The sequence below is a fragment of the Myodes glareolus genome, chromosome 4 (assembly GCF_982192425.1).
Source record: "Myodes glareolus chromosome 4, mMyoGla1.1, whole genome shotgun sequence".
Classification (NCBI taxonomy): domain Eukaryota; kingdom Metazoa; phylum Chordata; class Mammalia; order Rodentia; family Cricetidae; genus Myodes; species Myodes glareolus.
In genome coordinates, this window is record NC_142029.1 from 29,033,653 (window position 1) to 29,058,246 (window position 24,594).

Genomic DNA, 24,594 nt, shown 5'->3' on the forward strand with positions numbered 1-24,594 from the left:
CCAGGCAAAAGGAGGTCCGTGCCTGACGTCCGTACCTGACGGGGAAAGCAGATGGCAGCCAGGCAGACAGGATGGGGAAAGGACCGCCAGACTGCAGGCCTAGTCACACTCCCTCGCCCTCAAAGCCATCCTTTCTTTCTTTGCCCCCATGGGTACTACTGCCTTTTGTCATTTTCCAGAAGTAACCAGGCTCTTCCTGAATGCTGACCCTCATTTTGGACCAGTCTTTCTCCATCTGCCTCATCTGAGTCCCAGGGTAGGTCGTACTTCCACTGGTGGCTCTGCCCGTGTTTCCTAGGCTGTAGGCAATCTCTTTCCAGGGCCTCTGACTCTACCAATAAAGGTTGAATAGCATAAGGGGAAAAGTGGCTTGTCTAAGATGACAGAGGACAAAGGTTCACCTCGGGCAATCCAGTGTGTGTGTGTGTGTGTGTGTGTGTGAGAGAGAGAGAGAGAGAGAGAGAGAGAGAGAGAGAGAGAGAGAGAAAGGAGAGAGAGAGAGAGAGAGAGAGAGACTGGGGATCAAATCCAGGGCCTCCAAGTGCTCTGTCCCCAAACTTCACCGGCAGGTCAGTTTGGAGGCTTCTCGTTGTCCCCCTTGGGCAAGCTGTCTAAGTAGTTGGAGGGCTGTGCCCTGCCTGACTCTGTAGGAAGAAAGATTGAAATGTGACGACTTGCACTACAGCCCCTGCATTTGGGAGGCTGTATCAGGATTGCTGTGATTTCTAGGCCAGCCTGGGCCAGACAGCAAGTTCCAGGGAGATTTGAACTATTGCTGGAGACCCTATCTCAAATGAGAATGAACAAGGCCTGGAAAGATGGCTCAGTGAGTAAGGGAGCTTGTCACCAAGGTTAATGGCTTAAGTTTAATCCCCAGGACCCACCTGGAGGAAGGAGAGAAGAAACACATGCCACCAGGGATCTAGTAGGGGAAGTAAAACCCTGCCCATAACAAAGAAAGCAAACAAATCTGTCTTAATTGACATAAAAGATTTTATTTCCTCCATTAGGAACTAGTTTATCTTGACCAAACTGAAACAGCACCTTGTATGTTATTTAAGCAAGATATTCTTTGGGCTCTATGTTCCTGCTTGCAGTGAGGCTGACACAAACTCACTGTGACCTGCGTAATCATTCCAGAAATGAATGGCACAAAGCAAGTACCGAGCTGTTATGACATAAGTTGGGTGGAAGTTTTTAATTAAGGATTAACTTGCTTGTTTGTTCTCTGTGGGAAAATAATAAAGGAGAAGGAGAAGGAAGAGAAAGAGAAAGAGGAGGAGAAGGAGGAGAAGAAGGAGGAGGAGGAGAAAAGCTAGGAGTACTGTTAGTAAAGGAAGACAGCAGTGTGACTGGGAGGTCAGAAGGAAGGGAAGGGAAGCAGAAACACAGATCAAGGGCAAACAGGATTAAGGATGGGAGTACTGGGGAAAACCAGCCACAGGAACAAAGGAGCGGCAGGAAGAGTCAAAGCTTCCAAAGCTTCCCAAGCTGGAAGCAGGAAGGAGCCTGGTGTCGGAGCAGGGCTGCACTGCAGGATGTTTACTGGTATCAGAAAGCCCCTAGCTGTTAGCACCCCTTTCTTCAGGCCTGTTAACCAGAACCTTGCTTATTGTGTACTTCCCAAAAGGAAACAAATAAGGAACCAGGTAATACCCAGGCTTTAAGCCCAATGTCACTCCAGGAGACCCTCTGCCTGCCAAGCATGATTAGTCACCTCTGAAAACCTGCATTCTCCCTACTGGGGATAAAGTGCAAGGCTAGATCACTCTCATGGCCTTTGCAAGGCCATGAAAGGTCCAGGCTTAGGGTCTGTAGAAAGAAAAGTCCTGAGCTCTCTCAAGATTTCCACTCCCTCCATGTGCATAACCAAACCTCTGCCTCTGAGTCTGAGGGACTACTTCCTTCTCCTCACGCTTTGACCTGCTGTCCCACATCTTTGTCCCAGCCACAATTTCAGAATCCTTATGTGACAGTAGAGAGAGAAGATGTGAAGGAGCGGACGCCGAGAGGTCGCCTAGGGAGCTAGTGCAGTAATCAGCATGGGCATGGAAGAGCAAGCATAAGCGAAGGAGCCATCCTGAGGCTGAGAAGGGGGAGGGCTGGGAGAGGAGGACTTGGGTGAAAGCATTGCAAGGGCCTTGAGATCAGTGCCCAACCAGAAATAAAAAGACACTTGTAAAATGTCACCTTCCCCAAAGTTAAAACTATGACTTCCCGCACTGGGCATACCAAAGGCCGACTCCACTTACTAAGGAATGAGACAAGCAGTCAGCTGGTAGGACTGGTTTCAAAGCATGCTGAGAAACTGGATGTCTGTAGATGGTTATAGAGGAAAGTTCCTAGGTCAGATCCCAAACTGATAAATGTCCCGCGGGGTGACACAAAGGCAACGCTATCTGGTGAAATCGCTTCCGCCGGGCAGAAACCATTTGCTTCCCTAGCAAACAAGATATAGACGTTAACATGGAATTTTACTAAGTGTGAGCCTCAGTGTTAGTCAAAAGTAACAACAAATACCAAATCATACACAAGCATGTCTTCCAAGGTCAGTGGCTCCCCACCAGGGCAACTGCACCTCTCTAAGTAGATGAGACGGAGACATTTTGTATCCCAACTGGGACTGGAGGGATTATCTAGTGAGTGATCACCATGGGTGATACTAAACATCCCACAATAAAGGGAACAGCCCTGACAACAGAGAATTTTCCAGTACAAAAAAATTTCACTAGTGTAATGACTGAGAAGCCAAGCCCTGGGCAATCAAATTATCCTTCAGGGATTTTTTTTTTTAGCTTTCTTTTTAATTCTGTGTCTGAGTATAGATATGTGCATGTGAATATGGATGTCTGAGAAGGCCAAAAAAAGGGTGCCTGATTGTAGCTGGAGTTACAAGTGCTTGTGAGCCGCCTGATGTGGGTGCTGGGAACCAAACTTGAGTATTTGCAAGACCAGCAAGTGGTCTTAACTGCTGAGCTGTCTCTCAAGCGACCCCAAGGGAATAGGAAAGACCACCTTTGGGGGCCAGTGAGATGACTCAGTGGGCAAAAGATCCTGCTGCCAAGCCTGACAACCTGAGCTAGATCCCCAGACTCCATGTGGTAGGAGAGAACTGACTTCTACGAGTTAGTTGGGTGTTTCTAGGTTCTTGTCTTCTGTCTTGGCAGATTTGGTGAGACAATTGGGAATTCTCAAAGTTAGCAGAGAAAGTTTTTCCCCATGTTAAAAAATGGAAACCACTAGTATGATGTAGAGAGTTAGTTCTCTGTATGATTATGCAAAGCATGATTTAAAATCGAACAATTAAATGAAGGGATAATCAACTTAACTGGAATTGACATACTTATTAATTATGATAATTATAATCTTGATAATTCATGGTTTATCTCTAAAAAAATTGGTTGATATGGGTGCCAAGATATAGACCTTAGAAAAACTTAATGAAACAAATCATAGAGATATTCAATTCCAGACAGAGGAATTTAAAGGAGAACAAATTTAAGCATTGCATTATAAGGTAAGAGAGGAACAGCCTAAGATTTTCAAACAACCAACTTTAATTTATCCAGACACCTTACAGGAACTGTCAAATAACAGATATCCCCACTGTTTAAGTGCTCATTGGAATCCTGTGGAAATTTTAGATTTAGAAGATTCAAGGAAGTGATAGTCTCGTATGGCATGCACTCACCTTTTATGAAACTGATGTTAAACTCATAATAAACTTGTAATAGAATTATCCCTCAAGACTGGGGAGACTTGTCCTCAATTACAAAAAAGAACTTAGTGGAAAGATGAGGCTAAGACCACCGAAAAACAAAGTAGGTCTAGAAGTATGGAAATCTCCAAAGACCAACTTCTTGGAGAAGGACATTATGCAAATGTAGAAAGGCAATCTCTATATGATGGCCACACCCTGTCTTTATGCCATACAGCAGCTTTGAATGCTTGGGGGAGAATTGAAGAAGTAGGAATGAAAATTGAATCATTTACTAAAGTCATACAGGGCCCCAAAGGAACCTACAGGGCCCAAAAGAAATCTTCACTGTTTTCTTACAATGATTGACTTCAGTGGTAAATAGAATGATACCAAATTCAGAAGCTAGACAAACAATAATTGAATCTCTGGCTTTTGAAAATGCTAATTCTCAATGCAAAAGGATAATTAGGCCTTTAAAGGCAAAATCATCACTCTTGGAAGAATAGATCCAAGATTCAATCAATATTGAATCTAATGACCATGATGATGTTTGGGTAGGAGAAGTAATTTCCAGAAGTTTTAAGAAAAATTGAAAGTCTAATGTTTCAATTGTGATAAACAAGGTCACCTATAAAGGGAGTGTAAACAGGGCATTCCTAGAAACAATATTTTTTTCTAAGCATAATTCAAACAGAATACCCTCCTTTCTGGATTATGGAGAAGGTATGGCAAAGGCAGGCATTGGACTAATGAATGTGGATCAACAAGGGACAGTCAAGGTGACCCTTTGCCTTAGGGAAACTTCTTGAGCAACCTCTTGCAGGCCCCCATGCCAAATTCAGTTCAATCAGTCATTTCTGTCATCATAACTCCTTCCCAGAGCAATTAAAAGATCATAATGCCTATTATTTAAAAACTATACTACTTTGAATGGTAGAACAGCATTAGAAAATAAAACAAAAGTTCAGGAGAAAACATAAATCAAAATTGATAAAGTTAGATTTGAACAAGAGAGAACTCTTGATTAGAAGAGACCATAATTCATCAACCAGCATGACCATTCAATTTAAACGAACTTATAAGACTAGAAAATGCAGCTCGTTCATAATATACTTTCTAATATGTGCATGTTTTAAATGTTATATAATTAAAGATATTAATAAGGATTAAAAGAAGACTAATAAATGCTTTTCATTTGATCAGATATAACTTGACTTAAGGGAACCTCCCCAAACAAAACTAAGATTGGGGCAGGGTTTTGTTTTTATTTTTCAGGAGAATGAAGGCATCCAGCTAAGGAATCTGAAGACCATTGGACAAATGAGACCTCTGAAGAAAAAGGACAAAACATTAAAAAAAAAAAGTCCCAAGACCTATTGATATATCACATTTCCATCAGAATAAAATTTCATAAATCTTCCCAAATGTTTGTTTCTGCTGTTCTCTACAGACATATAATGCAAATAGTCTTTTTGTAGACCCAGTCCAATTAAAAATTAAAGCTGGCTTTGGAGTTGGAGTGTAACTCTCTCCTCTAAACCCAAACATGTTTGTTAATGTAAAATCCAAAATCTCTGTCTCATGTCAAAAGTTAGTATTCAGGCATCTGTACTGGCCTGCCCTTGAGGTCCTGACAGGACACATCCTCAGCTGCAGTCACTAAGAGCATCTCCTGTGCATTTTTGCTGTGCTCCCTTTTAAAAAGTGGGCAAATGGACATCTCTCTCTCTCTTCTACCACTTTTGTTCCCAGGGACTTGTATCTCCCCACCCCCCATCTCCTTCTCTGTTCCCTTTTCTCTCCTCTTCCAATAAACCTTCTATGTGAGCCCTGTTGTATGACATGTCTCTCTCTATCACCATTTTTAAAATTATAACAAGAAGAGTCACCTGATATGAGACAGAAAAAAAACAAAATTCAGGAACTATTTTATTGCCACTAATTTCATAATCCTTTGGTTTTATTTTGACTCTTTAAAGCATTTCTTAAGTTATAAATATTATCTCAAATATATATATATATATATATATATATACACACACACACACACACACACACACATATCTTTTTATCACAGTCATATAGAGTACTAACTAATTCTGGAGAAGGCTTCATTTAGCTTGCTATACATTGGTGTGGGAGAATTGTCTGTATTCTGTCAATCATGTATTTTAATAAAACGCTGATTGGTCAGGCAGGAAGTATAGGCGGGTCAACCAGACAGGAAGTAGAGGTGGAGCAATGAGAATAGGATAAGGCTAGGGAGAAGGAAACACCCTCCACCACTCCTGTGCAGACCACAGAAGAGACAGCATGTAACTTGCCCAGCTGAGAAAGGTACTGAGCCATATGGCTAACATAGATCAGAATAATGGGTTAAGATAAGTCATAAGAACTAATAAGTAGCCTGACCTAATGGGCCAATCAGTTTATAATCTTATGGAGTCTTGTGTGTGATTTTCTTTGGGGTTTGCTGGTTGTGGGGTACCGGGCGGGACAGAAACCCCAACAAGCCGGCCCCTCATGTTACAATACATGATTTCAGGTTTGACTCTATCAGTTTTCTGCAGTGAACCATGACTGTGCTGAACATCAATACCTTTGAAGTCTCCAAGAGGATGATGGGGTCCCACAATGACGATTCCACCAGGACTATAACATCACTGAGCTGAGAAATACCACCTAAAGATCTGATTTAGACTACAAATTCCTCAGGACAATTTCAAGGTGGCTATCTAAGATGATCCAACCTCACAGACTACTCTAGCCAGGACTTGAGACAAGTCCTGCACGTTCCCATTACGCAGAGACTAGACAACAAACGATACACCTACCTCTCCAAGGACTTGAACATTACACCAATTTTTTCTTTACAGAATTCCTTAAAGATGCCTTCACCCCCAGACAGCAGGAAGTAAATTTAAGAACACAACACTCACATTCCCAAGAGGTGGAGCATCCGGTTTTTGGTCATTCAATAGGTTATAGATATTTGTCATCATTTAGGGGGGTTGGTTACAAGTTTTTATTGGTAATGGTCAGAAAAAAAGCTGAACAAAGGAGTTTAGATTGAAGGTTGTTGATTTTAAAAGGAATACTGGGATAGAGATATGATAGGATATAAGAATAGATTATTGAATCCACTCTGAAAAGAAAAAGGGGTGATATAGAAATAGGATAAAAAGGTAGATTATTGAATCTATCTTTAAACCAGAAAAGTAATTACTAGTTTTAAGTATTTTACATTGATGTGGATTTTGTATGTTGATACAAATTTAAGATTATTTTTGTTAGAACATATTATACACACATTTCTAATCTTGTCCAAGGTACTGCACCTATACAGCTCTTTTAACAATGTGTAATGCAAATTTCTAGTCCTTGAAAGTTATTATTACCAACTGTTCAGGATAATAAGAAAATGCAGGTTAGTAATTAGTCAGCTATTACAATTAAACTTATAGTCATGCTAGGTATGCTTTCAAGGTCAAACAGAGATATATTTTAGATAGACAGGTCATCTTCAAACGCTACAGAGATAAAGAGAATGTGGCATTTAAGATGTTTTAATAACATAAGTTCTCCTTCTTCTTCTTTTTTTTAATGACAATGAGACATGTTTGTTCCTGGCAGCACCAATTTACTTCAGAGAAGATGATGGACATTGAAAAAACACCACATGGGTTTACTTTCTTTGTAGCAAAAGTAAACCAGTGGGAAAGAAAGGGCTCTTGCCTTGACTGCTGACAGCATGCTGTCATAATTGGACAAGCAGGACACAAAAGAGAGTGACTGCCAAACCTTGCCAAGACAAAGCATGACAGTCCTTTAAAAATTCTGCTTCATAGAAAAGTTTGTCAAATATTCTATGCTTTTAAGACAAAGATGGATGCCCCAAAATTGCAGAGGACAATTGACGGTCCAGACAACCAGCCATCTCTATGATTTCTCACATTTTTTAGAAGTCACTTGTTTGCACTTCCTGCTCACTCAGTTAATATTATTTCCTTCTTGGGTCTCTAAGGGAGTTAAAGACTAGATAGTTAAAGTTTTGTTTATCAGACCCAGAAAAGAAACTCACTAAAGAGGTGTAAAGTGTATAAGATTGAGAGATATCAAAAGGTAGCTTGGGATGGTAATGCAAGTTATAGAAAGTGGATTGAGTACAAGACTTTGAACTAAGATAGGATAGATAATGGAGTATTTTCTCTGAATTTGCCAAATGCAAATGGACTAAATAGTGATACATATATTGCATGTATATATTGTATATAGTTATTGTACCTACTGTATACATTTTTCTTTTATTAGTTATAGTATTTTTTATTTTAGACAAAAAGGGGGAAATGTGATATTTTGTTTGTGCTCTAACAAATAAAGCTTACCTGATGATCAAAGTATGGAGCTAGCCACACTAGTTAGCCATAGAGGGCAGGCAGTGGTGGTTCACACCTTTAAATCCCAGCACTCAGGAGATAGAGGCAGATGGATCTCTGTAAGCTCAAGGCCACTCTGGGTTACACAAGATTGAATCAGTCTAAAAGATAAATAGAGATCACACCTTTGGATCACAGCACTTGTGATGTCACACCTTTAATTCCAGTACTAGGGACATGGAGTCAGGAGTGATATGGCTGGACAGAGAGAGAATGAATATAAGGCAGGAGGAGACAGGAGCCCAGCATTCGGTCTGAGGATTCTTGGAGACAAGATCTTTCCCACTTTGGTCTGAGGATTCAGTAGAGATAAAAGGTCTCTCTAGTGCTGGCTCCTTTACTTCTCAGATCTTTCAGCATTTACCCTTCAAGCTGACTCTGGGCTTTTATTATTAAGACCAATTAGAATTTGTGCAACACCGCCCTTCACATCTCAGCGCTCCTGGGTTATAAGAAGCATTATTGTTATCTAAGGCAAATGTTGCTGAGTAAAGTTTTCTAGCCACTGAGCATGTTTACTTTCTGCTTCCATGCATTCTTAGGTACTAACAGCTAACAGCCCAGAACCTGCTCGCTCACTCACTCGGCCCCTCCCTCTCTTATCTATCTATCTATCTATCTATCTATCTATCTATCTATCTATCTATCTATCTATCTATCTGTCTATCTGTCTATCTGTCTATCTGTCTATCTGTCTACCTGTCTATCTGTCTACCTGTCTACCTGTCTACCTATCTGTCTGTCTATCTATCTATCTATCTACCTGTCTATCTATCTATCTATCTATCTATCTATCTATCTATCTATCTATCTATCTGCCTGCCTGCCTGCCTGCCTGCCTATCTATCTATCTATCTATCTATCTATCTATCTATCTATCTATCTATCTATCTATCTCCTCTTGACAGCAGCAGTGTGATTTGGGGGTCTTAATAATACCTGGAGCATAGTCAGAATTTCCTATTTGGTTGCACTTGAAATAGCCTTGAAAGCAGCCTCCTGCTAGAAGTCAGTGAATGTGTCTAACAAGCTCACGACCAACTCCTTGGTGATGGCCTCTCCCAGTACGTGAATCAGCTGGTGGGAATGTCATCTTTCTTGCAGTTCTAGGGACTGTACATGCTCAGCAGAGCTGGATCAGTGAACTACCTTTCCCAGAACTATAGAGTTTGATGGATTAAATGTTTTTGCTTTAGCGGGTAGTGCTGGCTATGTGCTGAGTTTTATAGCTTGAACGGAACTTCAATCATGGAGTCAGTTGTGCTAAGGCCTGGAGGCCTACTAAGGTCTGGGGGCCTGCTACATTCTCCACACTTCTCAAGGGTAACCCATTCCCAAGTATGTCAACCTTCAGCTAACATGAGTTGTCCTGACCCAAAGCCTCTGAAGCCTACTCTTGTCCTGTGTTACCTGGGTTATGTCCTCTGAACTGCCTTGGGGAACCATAATCTCCCATCTTTACCAGCTCTTCTGAATCTTTCACTGGCTAAAGAGCTACTGAAGAGAGCCATGCCCAAAAGAAGCACTACTGATATTTGGTGGCAAAGATCCAACCTCTGTTCTGGAATCTTTCCTAGTTACTTGGGAGTTGGAAAAGTGAAGGTCAAATCCATTCCTGGGTGGGGAAGGTCAAGTTTGAAGACCCATCTTTCTCAAGAGGAAGCTGTAAGTCAGAGAGGAGGCTGATGTGGAGAGGCAAGGATTTCTTCCTTCAGAGCAAAGGAGAGGAGAGACCTGGGTGTCTGTGGAAGCAGGACAGGGAGGGAAGAAGCCTTCCTGTAATCCTCTGGTTAACCGCAAGGCTGTCTTTATTGGCTGGAGAGCTTGTGTCTTTGTGTGGGGCAGGGATGTTTGCTGCTTAGAATGAGTGTTTCATGAAACATTCTTCCTGGAAAACTCTGGAGCGGGAGGGCTCCCAGAGGAAAACCTAATGCCAGGATGGACAAGCAGACCTGAGAAGACTCCATATACATAGGGAAAGCCTGGCAGAACATTGTATCTTCCATATACAGGCACAGATGAAAGCATCTAGGTAAAACGGGACGAGTGACTCCTACCACCTGGAGAGCATGCACCTCTATCTCAGGCACCTGGCCTTTTAAAGCTGCAACAGGAACCTGTTTCAGGATTTCTATCCCTGGACCCTGAACCCCCATTACATGTTATAGAAGCTGGATCACCTTAGGTGGTTCTTTTAGTTTGCTTTCTGTGATAAACACCATGGCCAAAAGTAATGTAGGAGAAGAAGGATGGATTTGTTCCAGCTTATACTTCCAGGTAACAGTCCACACTGAGGGAATCAGAGCAGGACTGTAGTGAGGGGCTGCGTGCAGGCCTGCTTTTCATCCCACCCGGCTCCCATACGGCTAGCATAGCCCCAGAAATAACAACACATAAGTTGTATTCATTTAAATACTGCCTGGCCCATTATCTCTAGAGAGTTAGTTACTGGCTAACTCTCACATCTTGATTAACCCATTTCTAATAATCTGTATAGCACCACGAGGTGTGGCTTACCGGGAAAGATTCAGCATATCTGACCTGGTGGCTGGCTCCATGGCATCTGCCTCATAGCCCTCTTCCCAATATTCTGTTCTGTTTTCTCCGCCTACCTAATTTTCTGTCCTATCAAAGGACCAAGGCAGTCTCTTTATTAACCAATGAAGATAACACAATAGACAGATAACCCTCCTCCATCACACGACTCAAGCAGAAACTACAGCAGAAGCCATGGAGGAATGCTGCTTCCTGACTTGCTTGCTTCCAGGTTCACATTCAGTTAGCATTTTTATACAGCCTAGGACCACCTACCCAGAGATGGCTCTACCCACGGGGAGCTGGGCCCTCCCATATCAATCAATCAAGAAAACTCCTTTTAGATATGAATACAGGCCAATTTAATCTGGGTAATTCCCCAGCTGAAATTCCCTTAAATAACTGTGGACTGTGTCAACTTTACAGATGAAGGATATGTAGGATATTGGTGTTCTTAACTTACTCGAAGTGTCTTTGTATAGGTTCATTGCCGAAGAATGATGGATGGATGGACGGACGGACGGACGGACGGACGGATGGATGGATGGAATGATGATAGGTGGTAGGTAGGTAGATAGATAGATAGATAGATAGATAGATAGATAGATAGATAGATAGATGAGTTAGGGAGACGGATAGATGGATGGATGGATGGATGGATGGATGGATGGATGGATGGATGGATGGATGGACAGATGGGTGACTGGGTGGGAAGGAAGGAAGAAAGGAAAAGAAAGAAGAGAAAAAGGGAAAGAAGAAATAAAGAAAGGTAGCTAGGTAGATAGATTGATATGATATGATATGATATGATAGATGATAGACAGACATAAGCCAGGGAGATAGCTTAGCAAATAAAGCATTTGTCACCAAACCTGATGACATGAGTTTGAACCTCATCGTAGAAGGAGAGAATGGACTCTTCATCGCTGTCCTCTGCTTTCCACACACCTGATGTGACAGGCAGGTGTCCCCTGCACGTATCCTATACATGCACACACACAAAAATAAATAAACCTTTTAAAAATAGACAGTTGAGAGGGGGTAGGAGAAAGGTGGAGGAGGAAACAGGGAGAGAGGGACTTACTCTAAAACCTTGGAACACACATTAAGGATAGAGAAATAGAAAACTTCACCCACTTTCCCATGTCCACAAATCATTTTTGTCTTTTTTTGATCCATAAAGAGAAACGTCTCCCTGCATATCATACAGCATGAAGACTGTGCAGGTGTGACCCGAGTGGACCTCAAGGAGCCCAGCCTGAAGCTATCCCTGTTCGTATTGCTCACCCTTAAACACACTCTTGGACGTTGGACAGGTGAAAGCCTTGTCTTCTGGGCAATAAGAATTTTGGAATTGATTGATTTCAACTTGTAATATGTTGAAGAAGAAAAGTCAATAGGAAGCCTACATTTGGTCACTTCAGGATGCCAATTTGTTGGTTTCTAGACCTCTGCCTTCCTTACTGTTCTTTTGCTGTCATAAAACACTATGCCCAAGGCTACTTAGAAAAGGAAGCAGTTAATTTGAATTATGGTTCCAGAGGGTTAGAGTCATGATGGAGAAGCAAAGGCATGGCGGCAGGGACAGTTGAGGGCTCACATCTCCAAACTGCAAACAGAAAGGAGAGAGCACACTGGGAATGGCCTAAGTCTTTAGAAATCTCAAAGCCCACCTTCAGTGACAAACTTCCTCCAGCAAGGCCATACCTCATAATTCTCCTCAAACAGTCGCGAACTGGGAACCCAGTATGCAAACGCCCGAGACATACGGGGATACATCTTATTCTAAACACCACCGCTTCTAGGACACCTGTTGTTTGTTTACCCCGTCTTCCTCCACAGCCTGGGCCTGGCTGAGGATCTGCACAGACTAAATTGTTCCTCTTCAGTGCCTTGAGCAAATATATCAGCTTTAATGATCTCCTCTTGGTCAATAAAAAAGAACTAGACAGCCAGGGCATGGGCCCAGTCAACTAATAAATTATAAGAGCAACCGTCTAATTGCAGGTGCTGCAGAATTCTTCCTCTCAGCCCTGCCATAAAAAACATAAAGGAAAGGGAAAGGGAGTAAGACTAAGCCAACACACACAGCATCCTTCTGAATCACTCCAGCTTGCTGACCTAGTGCAACAGTCTAAGCCGTCCTTCCTGATCTCCTTGCTTCATACAACATGCCTCTCCTTCCAGCCAGTGTCAGTCCTTCCAATGTGGAATTCCCAACCCCAAACTAAATCTAATCTTTTCTTCTTTTTTAAAAAAGGTTTATCTGTTTTTATTTTATATGGTGTTTTGCCTGCATGTGCATGAGCCGCATGCTTTTTGCGTCAGTGGAGGCCATAAGAGGACATTGAGTCCCCTGGAACTGGAATTGCACACTGTTGTGAGCTGCCATGTGAGTGTGGTGAATTGAACCCGAGGATCCTCAGAAAAAGTCTTAGCTACTGTTTTATTGCTGTAAAGAGACACCACGACAAAGGCAGCTTATGACAGAAAGCATTTGATTGGGGGCTTGCTTAGTGTTTCAGAGAGTGAGTTCATGACCGTCATGACCGCTAGCACAAAAGTGGGCAGGTAGGCATGGTGCTGGAGCAATAGCTGAGAGCTTACATTGTATCTGGGCCCTTGAAGCTTCAAAGCCTGCCCCTAGTGACACACCTTCTCCAACAAGGCCATATCTCCTAATCCTTCCCCAAACAGTTCCACCAAGTAGGGACCAAGCATTCAATTATATGAGCCAATTATATGCGCCTTTCTCATGCATACCGTCATTAGCAGTAAATTCCATTAGCTGCTGATCCATCTCTCCAGCCCATACTTTAGAGTCCTTTTCTTTTCTTTTCTTTCCTTTTCTTTTCTTATAACAAAGGATTTATTCTTACTTTATGTGTATGAATGTTTTACCTGTATGTGTATATGTGCACCATGTACATGTCTGGTGCATACAGAAGTCAGCAAATGGCATCAGATTTCCTGGAACTGAAATTACAGAGTGTTGTGAGCTGCCACATAGGTAATGGGAACTAAATCCCGGTCCTCTACAAGAATAGTAAGTGATCTTAATCCCTAAGCCATCCTTCCAGCCTAAATTGTATTCATTACTAGGGAATCTACCATTAGCTTCTTAAGTATCTATGTGATGGGAAGAAGACTAGCTAGCTGTTGAGATTCATAATAATATTTCATCCAAAATGATGTGGGATGATTTTTCTGTATGCTGTGAATATGTATTCCTCTCATTGGTCAATAATAAAAGTTGATTTGGCCTATAGCAAGGCAGAATATAGCTAGGCAGGAAAGCAAACAATATAAGGAGAAAGAACGGCAGAATCAAGCGGGATGCAAGTCAGGTGCACAAGAAACAAGATGCCAATAGACAGGTAAAAGTCAAGGACACATGGCAATACATAGATGAATAGAAATGGGTTCATTTAAATGTGAGAATTAGTTAGTAATAAGCCTGAGATATAGGCCAAACATTCTGTAATTAATATTAAGCCTCTGCATGATTATTTAGAAGCAGCCATGGGACAGGGCAGGACAGAGAAACCTCCCTTTATACCAAAAGGAGAAGGAAAGTTCTCAAGAAAGAAATGGCCGGCTCAAAATTGTCCTTGGTTTCTTAAGTAGAGAACATTGATGTTTTGTGTCATGTGTCAACATCAGTTGATCATATCGTACCAAGCAAAGGTAAAGCCATGTCTTCTTCCTTACCTAAAGGACTGTTAGTGGGAAAGAAGACCAGGGAAGAAGGAGCTACCACTTCTGATCAGCCCTGTCCACAGTGGGCAAACTTGAGAGCACAGTCTGCTTGCTCAGGGTCTTGTTACTTCTCAGGGCAATGACATAGTCGATCGGGTCCCTGAGCTCTTCTGAGCTACCAGTTTTCTCATCGAAAATGGCTTCCGACTTCCTTAAGTTATAATGAAAAACCAGTATCTAGGAAGCTGTTAGAGCCTTTTCAAGTAATACATAGTGGTATTGTCCATCGAGGTACTTACTGAACAGCTGTGCAATGAGCGACTATAAATAAAATTACGCCACAGTTCATGTCATATAATAATATACACCTCCAATGGGCTAGAATGAAATAAAACAGGGAGTAACCAAGCACAAACACAAATGAAAGACTTATCAGGTTTCATTAAATCCTGTTGAAGGGAGATCACGTAGCCACCACAAGGACAAGCAGTATGTCCTGCTGCTTGTTGGTTTTGTTCCACCAGCACTATTTGGACACACATGGGCAGTGAGTCAGCAGCTAGGTTTACCCGGGGTTCAGGCCTCTGAGGTTGAAAAGGAAGTCAAAGGTGAGAAGACAAAAGGAAATATATGAGCACAGAGACGTAGTTAGGCAGAAAGTCCAGATGAGAGAGAGAAATGAGGGAACCCTGAGAGTCTGAGGCTGGGGGGCGGGGGATGAGAGAAGGTAGCGGCCACTGGCTGAGAGGTCACCTGCAGTGAAGGAGGCTGCAGGAAAGACAAAGGGGGCCACGGGTGGAGAAAAGAATCCAGGGTTTGTCATTCAGGTTCAGTAAGGGGACCCAGATTCCTGGTTGTTGAAGTGGGGTAGAGATGGGGCCACAGTGAGGCCAGGATTGGGCGAATCTCTAGACACACTGGATGACTGTCCAGGACAGACTCCAGGGCAAGCCTGAGATCCAGGGGCCAAGATGATTATGGTGTCTCTCCGGGAGAGATCTTGACGTAGTGATAGCACTGCCTGCTCTGCGTGGGTCATCAGACCACCAAACGTAGAAAGGGACAAAAAAGGGAGGGTGCTACCATACCGGCCCAGCATGCAAGGAGTGAGGGAGGGAGACACTGGAAAAGACAGAACGCTGTGGGGCTGTGACAGTCTTACTTTGGAGCCCAGGCTGTCCTCCAACTCTCAATCCTCCTGCCTCAGCTCCTGAGTGCTGGAGTACAGCTACGCACACATGTCCAACAACTGTGTTGAAGTGTGTAGTTCAATAGTATTACATGTATTAATAATTTTCCACCATCTAATTCCATAACTCTTTCCAGTCTATAAAACTGGGGTTTGAGAGTGGAGAGATGTATTAGCCATTAAGAGCACTTTCTGAGCCAGGCGTGGTGGTGCACACCTCTAATCACAGCACTCAGGAGGCAGAGGCAGGTGGATCTCTGAGGTTGAGGCCAACCTGGTCTACAGAGTGAGTTCCAGAACAGCCAGGGCTACACAGAGAAACTAAAACCCTGTCTTGATAATCACCACCATCACCACCACCAATAACAAGAAAAAGAGAACATCCTGATCTTCCAGAGGTCACTGACTCTGTTCCCAGCTTCTGTGTTGGGTGACTCGTAACTATCTGGAACTCCAGCTCCGGGGGATCTGATGCTCCCTTTGACTTTCACAGACCAGGCTGGCCTCGAACTCGCTGAGACCCACTTGCCTCTGCCTCCTGAATGCTGGGATTAAAGGCAGCACCACCTGACCCAATAAAATAAATCATAAAAAAATGATGTGGGAGAATTGTCTGTATTCTGTCAATCATATTTTAATAAAACACTGATTGGTCAGGCAGGCAGTATAGGCGGGAAAGCCAGACAGGAAGTAGAGGTGGAGCAAAGAGACTGGGAGTATTCTGGAAGCAGGAAACTCCCTCCGCAGTTCTGCCCAGACCACTGGAGAGGAAAGATGTAAGCTGCCCCGCTGGAAAAGGTACTGAGCCATGTGCTAACTTAGATAAGGATAATGGGGTAACATAAGTTATAAGAGCTAATAAGTAGCCTGACCTAATGGGCCAATCAGTTTATAACCTAATGTAGACTCTGTGCTATTTTTCTTGGGAGTTGCCGGTTGTGGGGTACCAGGCGGGACAGAAACCCCAACAAGCCGGCCCCTCATGTTACAAAAAAACAAAGCAAAACAAAACAAACAAACAAAAAACAACTGAAGTTGTGTCCAGCAAAAAGCAACACCTCTTTCTTCCCCCTCTTTGGTCCTTGGTGGCCCCTATGCTGCTCTGTCTCTGTGATGTGAGTACTCGGCTCCCTCATATAAGTAGCCTTGCGCATTACCCACCCATCCTTTTCTGTTGTGTATTTGACTTAGCACAATATCCCTGACATTCACTCATGTTGTGAGGTAGATCAAGCTTCTTTATAAAGCCAAATAAAATTTCATTGTATGTATGTAGCAAATTTCAATTTAGCTTGTGGCTTTACATATGTTCTATCCTAGAAAAAAAAATCCCCACAAGGGCTTAGACGATCCATATGCTGTGACTGCCCCACAGAGAACTTGTGTCAGTTAGAGCTACTTGGCTTATCATGTTGCTCCTGCCCCATCTTTCTTCTGCTGTCCTTCTGGTTGTTAAGGGGGAGCTCCGGAAGTCCCCCGCCAGCATTGCCATCTTGCCTTTCTTGCCCAGTCTTGTCTGTTTTGTTTCGTGTATTTCATGGTCTGCCCTGAGTGTACAACTGCTTGTAACTGTAACTCAACAATCTTGCTGTACTGAATCTTTCTTCTTTGTCACAGTCTTTTCCTTTTGCTTAAGATCTATTTTCCCTTTAAAACGTTGTGTTTATTTGTGTGTGTGTGTGTGTGTGTGTGTGTGTGCATGGTCATCACATGGCACACACAGAGGTCAGAGGATATCCTGCAGGAGTTGATTTTCTCCTCTCATCATGTAGGCCCCAGGGATCAAAGGCAGGTCACCATGTTTGCCCGGGAGTGCCTTTGCTCACTAGGCCATTCTACCTGCCCTTGGGTCTATTTTATCTGGTATTAGTATAGTCATCCCTGATATCTTTTGCATACTGTTTACATGGGGCATCTTTCTCCATTCTGTCTGTTTGGGATGTGAAGAAGTGAGTCTCTATTCACAGCATATAGTTGGAGTTTGTTTGTGATGGGGTCTCACTCTATTCCCTACGCTGGTCTTCTTGTGAGGTAGCCACCAGAGAAGACTGCCTGGACATGGATTTAAGCCAGTAGAAAGTCTTCATCAGCCGGCCAGAAACTACAACGGGCGTTCAGGATCTCAGCGTAGCACTGAGCTTTTCTCAGGTGAGCTTTAAACCATCAAAAACCATGTTCTCTTTCGACATACTTCAGATAGCAACAACAGTTAGCCAAAAACAGAACTACAGAACCAAAAAGGCAAGATTAGAACATTTAGAGACTTTTCCAGAACTATGAACTTTGATAGATTAGGCCTTTTATTGTTAGCTGGTGGTGCTACGTATCAAGTTTTATACCCTGAATGGCACTTTCATCATGGAGTCAGTTGTGCTAAAGTCTGGGGGCCTACTAAGGTCAAGATTCCTGTTACAGTTTTGAACACTGATCTTAAATGATCCTCCCCTAAATCCTTTCAAATGCTGGGATTATAAGTGTGGACGACCACGCTAGGTAAACTGCCTAACTTTTCTATCATTAAGACGCTTTTGCCAGACATGGCAGCACACACCTTTAATCCCAGAACTCTGGAGACAGAGGCAGATGGGGTCCAAGTTCTAGGCCAGCCAAGGCTACATATTGAAATCTTGTCTGAAAACAAACAAAACAAAACTTTCAAAAAGTTTTTAGGTTTGTATTTAAAAGTGTATGTGTCTTGGCATGGATAGACACATGGGTATGCAGATGCCTTCAAAGGCCAGAAGAGGACATCAGATCCCATGACCTGAAGTTATAGATGGTTGTGAGCTGTCCCTGTGGATGCTGGGAACCAAACCTAGGTCCTCTGTAAGAGCAGCAAGTGCTTTTTAGTACTGAGTCACCTCTCTAGCCCTGGATAGTTTTTGTTCTTTTCCTTTTAGTGTGTGTGAGAGAGAGAGAGAAAGGAAGGGACACACACCGAGAGGTGAGGGAGAGGGGAAGACAGACAGACAGACAGACAGACAGAGACAGACAGAGAGAGAGAGAGAGAGAGAGAGAGAGAGAGAGAGAGAGAGAGAGAGATTACACTTTTGTTTGTGATGCAAACCTACAGTTTTCTACACCCCAATCCTAGATTAGATTTTTATCCATTTTGTCAATCTATTTTTTAAATTTAATTAATTAATTAATTTTGGTTTTCCAAGACAGGGTTTCTCTGTATAGCCTTGGCTGTCCTGGAACTCACTCTATATTGTCAATCTATTTTTTGTTAGAGTTTAATCTGTTCACATTTAACATAATTACTGATAAAAGGGGGTTTCCGTCTTTCCACGCTGTTTGCTTCCGATCGGCCTTGAAAGTTAGCCTCTTGCCCTTTGTTTCCCACCCCACTGACTCCTTTCTGATTTAGTTAACTCTTTGGTAGTGAAATACTTCAGCTTCTTTCTCACTTGCTTTTACGTGTCCCGTGACTGTTTTCTTGGTGCTGACCGTAGGAATTCCGTCTAGCGTGCTAAAGTGATAACTGCTGAACTTGAGCTCCTGACAACTTTTGAGCAAGCAGATATTCTGCTCCCCTAACAACTCTTCACAGCCTGCCAGTGGTTTTCCTAAAATTACATTTTATGCTCAAAATATAAGCTAATAATTATTTGAAATGCATTACCATCCTAAATTATATACAAAGCAAAGTGTGGAGTGGTACACCAAAGTCAAAGCAATGTCAGGTTTTTATTGCTTTTATTGATTTGTGAGTGTGTGTGCGTGTGCGTGTGTACGTGTGCACACGCGTGCCACCATACATGGGTGGAAGTCAGAGGACAACTTATGGGAAGTGGGTCTCTGTGTCCATAACATGAGACCAAAGGATTCAACTGAGGTCACCGTGCTTAGCAGCAAATACCTTTGCCCTCTTGAGCCCTCTTGCCAGCCCATAGTATCAGGGCTTGTTCTTGTTCTTGTTGTTGGTGTTGGTGGTGGTGTGTATGAGTGTGTGTATACGTTTGGGGTTGGTTTGTTTGAGACAGATTTTCTCTATGTAAGTCCTGGTTGGCCTGACACTCACTGTAGACCAGGTTGGCCTAGAACTCATAGAGATCTGGCTGTCTCTGCCTCTGAGTGCTGGGGTCAGTGCTGTGCAGCCCCATGTGTCACCAGCTTCAAAAGAAGCAGTAGTGGGGCACCTATGGGGTTCTAGCTGCTCAGGAGGCTGAAGTGGGAGAGACGCTGGAGCCCAATTGTTAGAGAGAAGACAGACGGATAGACAGGAGGAAGGGAGGGAGGGAGGGCGGGCAGGAAGCCAGGTATGGTGGCACCATTGATTCCACCTTTCAAGAGACAGAGCTAGGTAGATCTCTGTGAGTTCAAGGTCAGCCTCATTCATGTAGTAAGTTCCCGGCCACCCAGAGCTATATGGGGAGACCTTGTCTCAAACAGAAAGAGAAACAAAACCATACAACAAAAAAATTAAGCTTTTCAACCAGTTTTTAAAAGCAAAGTTTTAGAATTTGTGTGTGTGGATGTGTGCACAAATACCTCCAGAAGCCAGAAGGCGGCACTGGATCGCCAGAGCTGGAGTTCCAGGCAGTTCTGAGCCACCAGATGTGCGTGCTGGGACTAAACTCCAGTCCTCTGCTAGAGCAGCCATGTTCCTAGCCAGTCCTACCCTTTTCTTTTACCTGCAAGTATATTCATTCCCCTTTGAACTTGGAGAGCAAATTTTGTTCAATACAGAATGAAATTTATAACTCTTGGTTGACTGATTCTGAGCTCCACCACTGTCGTTCGCTGGCTTCATATAAATGATGTCTCTTCTTCCATTATATTTGTCTTTCAGAAGTTTGATTAGAATGCTTTCTTGGAGCGAATATGGGTTCATTTTCCCAGAGTTCCTTGAGCTTCCCATTGAGACTCGTGATGTAGAAAGTCCTTCTGTATGCTTTTATTGGTTAATGAATAAAGAAACTGCCTTGGGCCTGCACAGAGCAGAATAGAGGTAGGCGAGAAAAACTAAACTAAATGCTAGGAAAAAGAAGGCAGAGTCAGGAGAAGCCATGTAGCCCCGCCGGAGACAGACACCAGAACTTTACCCAGTAAGCCACAGTCTCGTGGTGATACACAGATTAATAGAGATGGGTTAAATTAAGATTTAAGAGTTAGCCAATAAGAAGCCAGAGCTAGGTGACTTTGAGTGATGCCAGCGGGGATAGGAGACTGCTCCAGACACCTGAGCTCCTGTGGAAGATAAGCCCCCTGAAAACATTGGTGTTCTTATCTCTCGGGCTGGCTCACATAGTTTTAATAGCCATGGCTTGCATCACTACTGTTTTCATCAGCCGGTGTGAAATAAATCCATTAGTCATAGTGTTCTTCATGAGATAATGATATTTAGGGCTCATTAAAACATAATTGTAGCCACTTTCCTCTACTTTATCAGCAGGATTCAGCTGGTGATTTGATGATCCGAAACATCCAACTGAAGCATGCTGGGAAATACGTCTGCATGGTCCAAACAAGTGTGGACAAACTATCTGCCACCGCCGACCTGATTGTAAGAGGCCCTCCAGGTCCCCCAGAAGCTGTGACTATAGATGAAATCACAGACACTACTGCTCAGCTCTCTTGGAGACCTGGACCCGACAACCACAGCCCCATCACCATGTATGTCATCCAAGCGAGGACTCCATTCTCTGTGGGCTGGCAAGCCATCAGTACAGTTCCAGAACTCGTTGATGGGAGGACATTCACAGCAACTGTGGTGGGTTTAAACCCCTGGGTTGAGTTGCAGCTAACGTGATTGGCATTGGGGAACCCAGCCAGCCCTCAGAGAAACGGAGGACAGAAGAGGCTCTCCCCGAAGTCACCCCAGCTAACGTCAGTGGTGGTGGAGGCAGCAAATCTGAACTGGTTATAACCTGGGAGACAGTCCCTGAGGAATTACAGAATGGCAGAGGCTTTGGTTATGTGGCAGCCTTCCGGCCACATGGCAAAATGATCTGGATGCTTCAGCTGATGCTTCCAGATATGTATTCAGGAATGAAAGTGTGCGCCCATTCTCTCCCTTTGAGGTTAAAGTGGGTGTCTTTAACAACAAAGGAGAGGGCCCTTTCAGCCCCACCACGCTGGTGTATTCTGCTGAAGAAGAACCCACCAAGCCACCAGCCAGTATCTTTGCCAGGAGTCTTTCTGCCACAGATATTGAAGTTTTCTGGGTCTCCTCCATTGGGAAGAACAGAGGGCGGATTCAAGGCTGTGAGGTAAAATATTGGAGACATGATGACAAGGAAGAAAACGCTAGAAAAATACGAACAGTTGGAAATCAGACATCTACAAAAATCACCAACTTGAAAGGGAGTGCACTGTATCACTTAGCTGTCAAGGCATATAACTCAGCTGGGACAGGACCCTCCAGTGTGACAGTCAATGTCACGACCAGAAAGCCACCACCAAGTCAACCCCCCAGAAACATCATATGGAATTCATCGGACTCCAAAATTATCCTGAACTGGGATCAAGTGAAGGCCCTGGATAATGAGTCAGAAGTAAAAGGATACAAAGTCTTGTACAGATGGAACAGGCAAAGCAGCACGTCCATCATTGAAACAAACAAAACATCAGTGGAGCTTTCTTTACCTTTTGATGAAGATTACATCATAGAGATCAAGCCATTCAGCGATAGAGGGGACGGCAGCAGCAGTGAGCAAATCTGAATCCCAAAGATATCAAATTCCTATGCAAGAGGATCTGGGGCTTCTACCTCCAATGTGTGTACACTGTCAGCCATCAGTACAATAATGATCTCTCTCACAGCGAGGTCTAGTTTATGACAAAAGTTATCTAAAGGACTTGCTATTTATAATATAAGCAACATTTAGCTAGTTGTTTTGAAGACACCCAGTACTAAGTAATATTGTTGTTCAAGTACATCTTATTACTGGAAAAAAAAATGTTCTTTGCTTCGTTAGGAATGGCATTATACAGTACTTCCTCAAAGCAAATCTAGCTTTGTCTGAAGTTTCTTTGGAAACTCTGCAATGCACTGAAGACATCTGTAATACGATGTTACCAAAGCAGTTTACATATGTCCTTATATGCATATTTTTTATTATATATTTAGTGTTTTATAGAATTTTTTAAAGTTAACATATAATGTAGATATTGTTTTTTTCCTCTGCTGTAAAATGCTCTGGGCAACACAACCATACGATTATGATTTGAAACGATTTCCTTTAAGGACAGAGTTTGGCACTCATCTCAGTAAATGAATTACAAATTACTTGTACAGTTTTACAAGGATCTGGTGGCAAAACAGCTGGAGAGTGGGTCTGAAACTCAAGGCTGCTGTATATAAATTACCCCTTGAATGGTTAATATGTTGAATTGAGTCCCTTTGATTGATGTGATATGTTTTCCCACCCTGTTGTGAATTTTGTTGTTCAACATGACTTGAGATGGTTTCAGGAACTGCAAATCTCAAAAGCTAAACTTCCCAGCCCAAGAGGCACCTTGTGCAGTCCTCCCATCCCTGAACTTAGCATTGTCTGGTAAGGTTTTATTTGAGCATTGTCTTTGTAGTAGCATTATCTTAGACATTGAATTTGAAGTTGCATATCCTGTAGTAACATAGACAAAAAGTTATTATAATCAAACAAGTCTTTCATGGCATAAAAGGTAATTTTACTCTTTAGACATATCTGTTTTGAATGTAAATTTTTTAATAAGTAATCTGTCAATGAATTTATAATTTCAATTTTTCTTATAGATAACATGTGTAACTGTAATGATAGAACCCTTCTTTTGAATGACAATAACATGTAATTTGAAAAAATTTCCTATTTCACAAATAGCTGCTGCAAAGAATTTTACATGTGAGTCTCCACACTATCAGTAGTACAGATGTATTGTATCTTGATGTCGCTCCTATTTTTCAGTAGCTAGTCTGGTTGCTTTATACGCTTTACATAAATCTTAAAATCATACAATGAAAGATGACAATATCGACAAAACCTTATTCTTATGAGAAGAACCCTTTGTTACTATGGGGATGTTTTGTAAACTGACAAGGGTGGACTACAGAAGGCAATGAGATTTTCTATAAAGCTTTTCACATTCAAACACACAGCCACCTTTTTCTTCTTCTTTGAAGAGCTCACGATTGCCTGTAATTTGTCACTTTTGCTTACACATAACATAGATTCTCAACCTTTGAATTACATTCATCCAATAAAGTCATCATGAGGATTCCATTGGTGTGAAAATTAGGATGGTAACAGGAAAATATTGTCATTATTTCATCTGCTTTCTTTTCTTAGATTGATATGCTTTACTTCTATGTTAAAACATGATTTTAAAATCACATGCAAAAAAATCAACATAATAATAAAATGAATGAAAAAACCTGATACCCCAAGGTAGTACCCAACCCCAGTGTAAATGATATCTACCAGTGATCTAGCATATGTAATCTTTTTTAAAGGTATTGTTAATAAATATTCTGTCATTTGTAAAGAAAAAATAAAAGAAGCCAGAGCTAACGGGCCAAGCAGTGATTTAAATAATATAGTTTCTGAGTGATTATTTTGGGAGTCTAGGTGGCTGGGAAACAAGCAAGCAGGTTCCTACAACAGACTTGTGTGTTTAATGAGATTTGGGGGCCTTTCTATCACCTTCTCTTCAGATATTGTTTCTGATCCCTCTTTCCCTTCTAGAACTCACCCAGTGCATGTGAGACTGGTTGATCGTATTCAACAAGTTCCTGGGTTCTCATCTTTTGAACATTTTCTTTCTCTTCTTTATATTCAGTAATTTCTACCACCATGTCTTCAAGTTAGAAGACTTTCTCTTCTGCCTGCTCAGCCCCAACCTATTTCCATTTCAGCTACACTGTTTTCAGCTGCCATATTTCTTTTACTTTCTACTGCTTTTTGATATTGCCAAAGTTCCACATAATACTATTCTTCACTTTCTCCCCATCTTCTTTCAATTGATGGAGCCTCACCGGTATGTTTATCTCAATGAGTTCATTGAGTAGATCACCACATCTTTCAATACAGTTTTGGTTGTCTACCCAATTATCT

General features: G+C 42.4%; 1 pseudogene; it reads left to right on the forward strand.

Moving 5' to 3' along the window:
* Positions 1-24,039, forward strand: part of LOC148122222 (contactin-4-like) — a 29,602-nt pseudogene extending 5,563 nt beyond the window's left edge.
* The last annotated feature ends 555 nt before the right edge of the window (positions 24,040-24,594 follow it).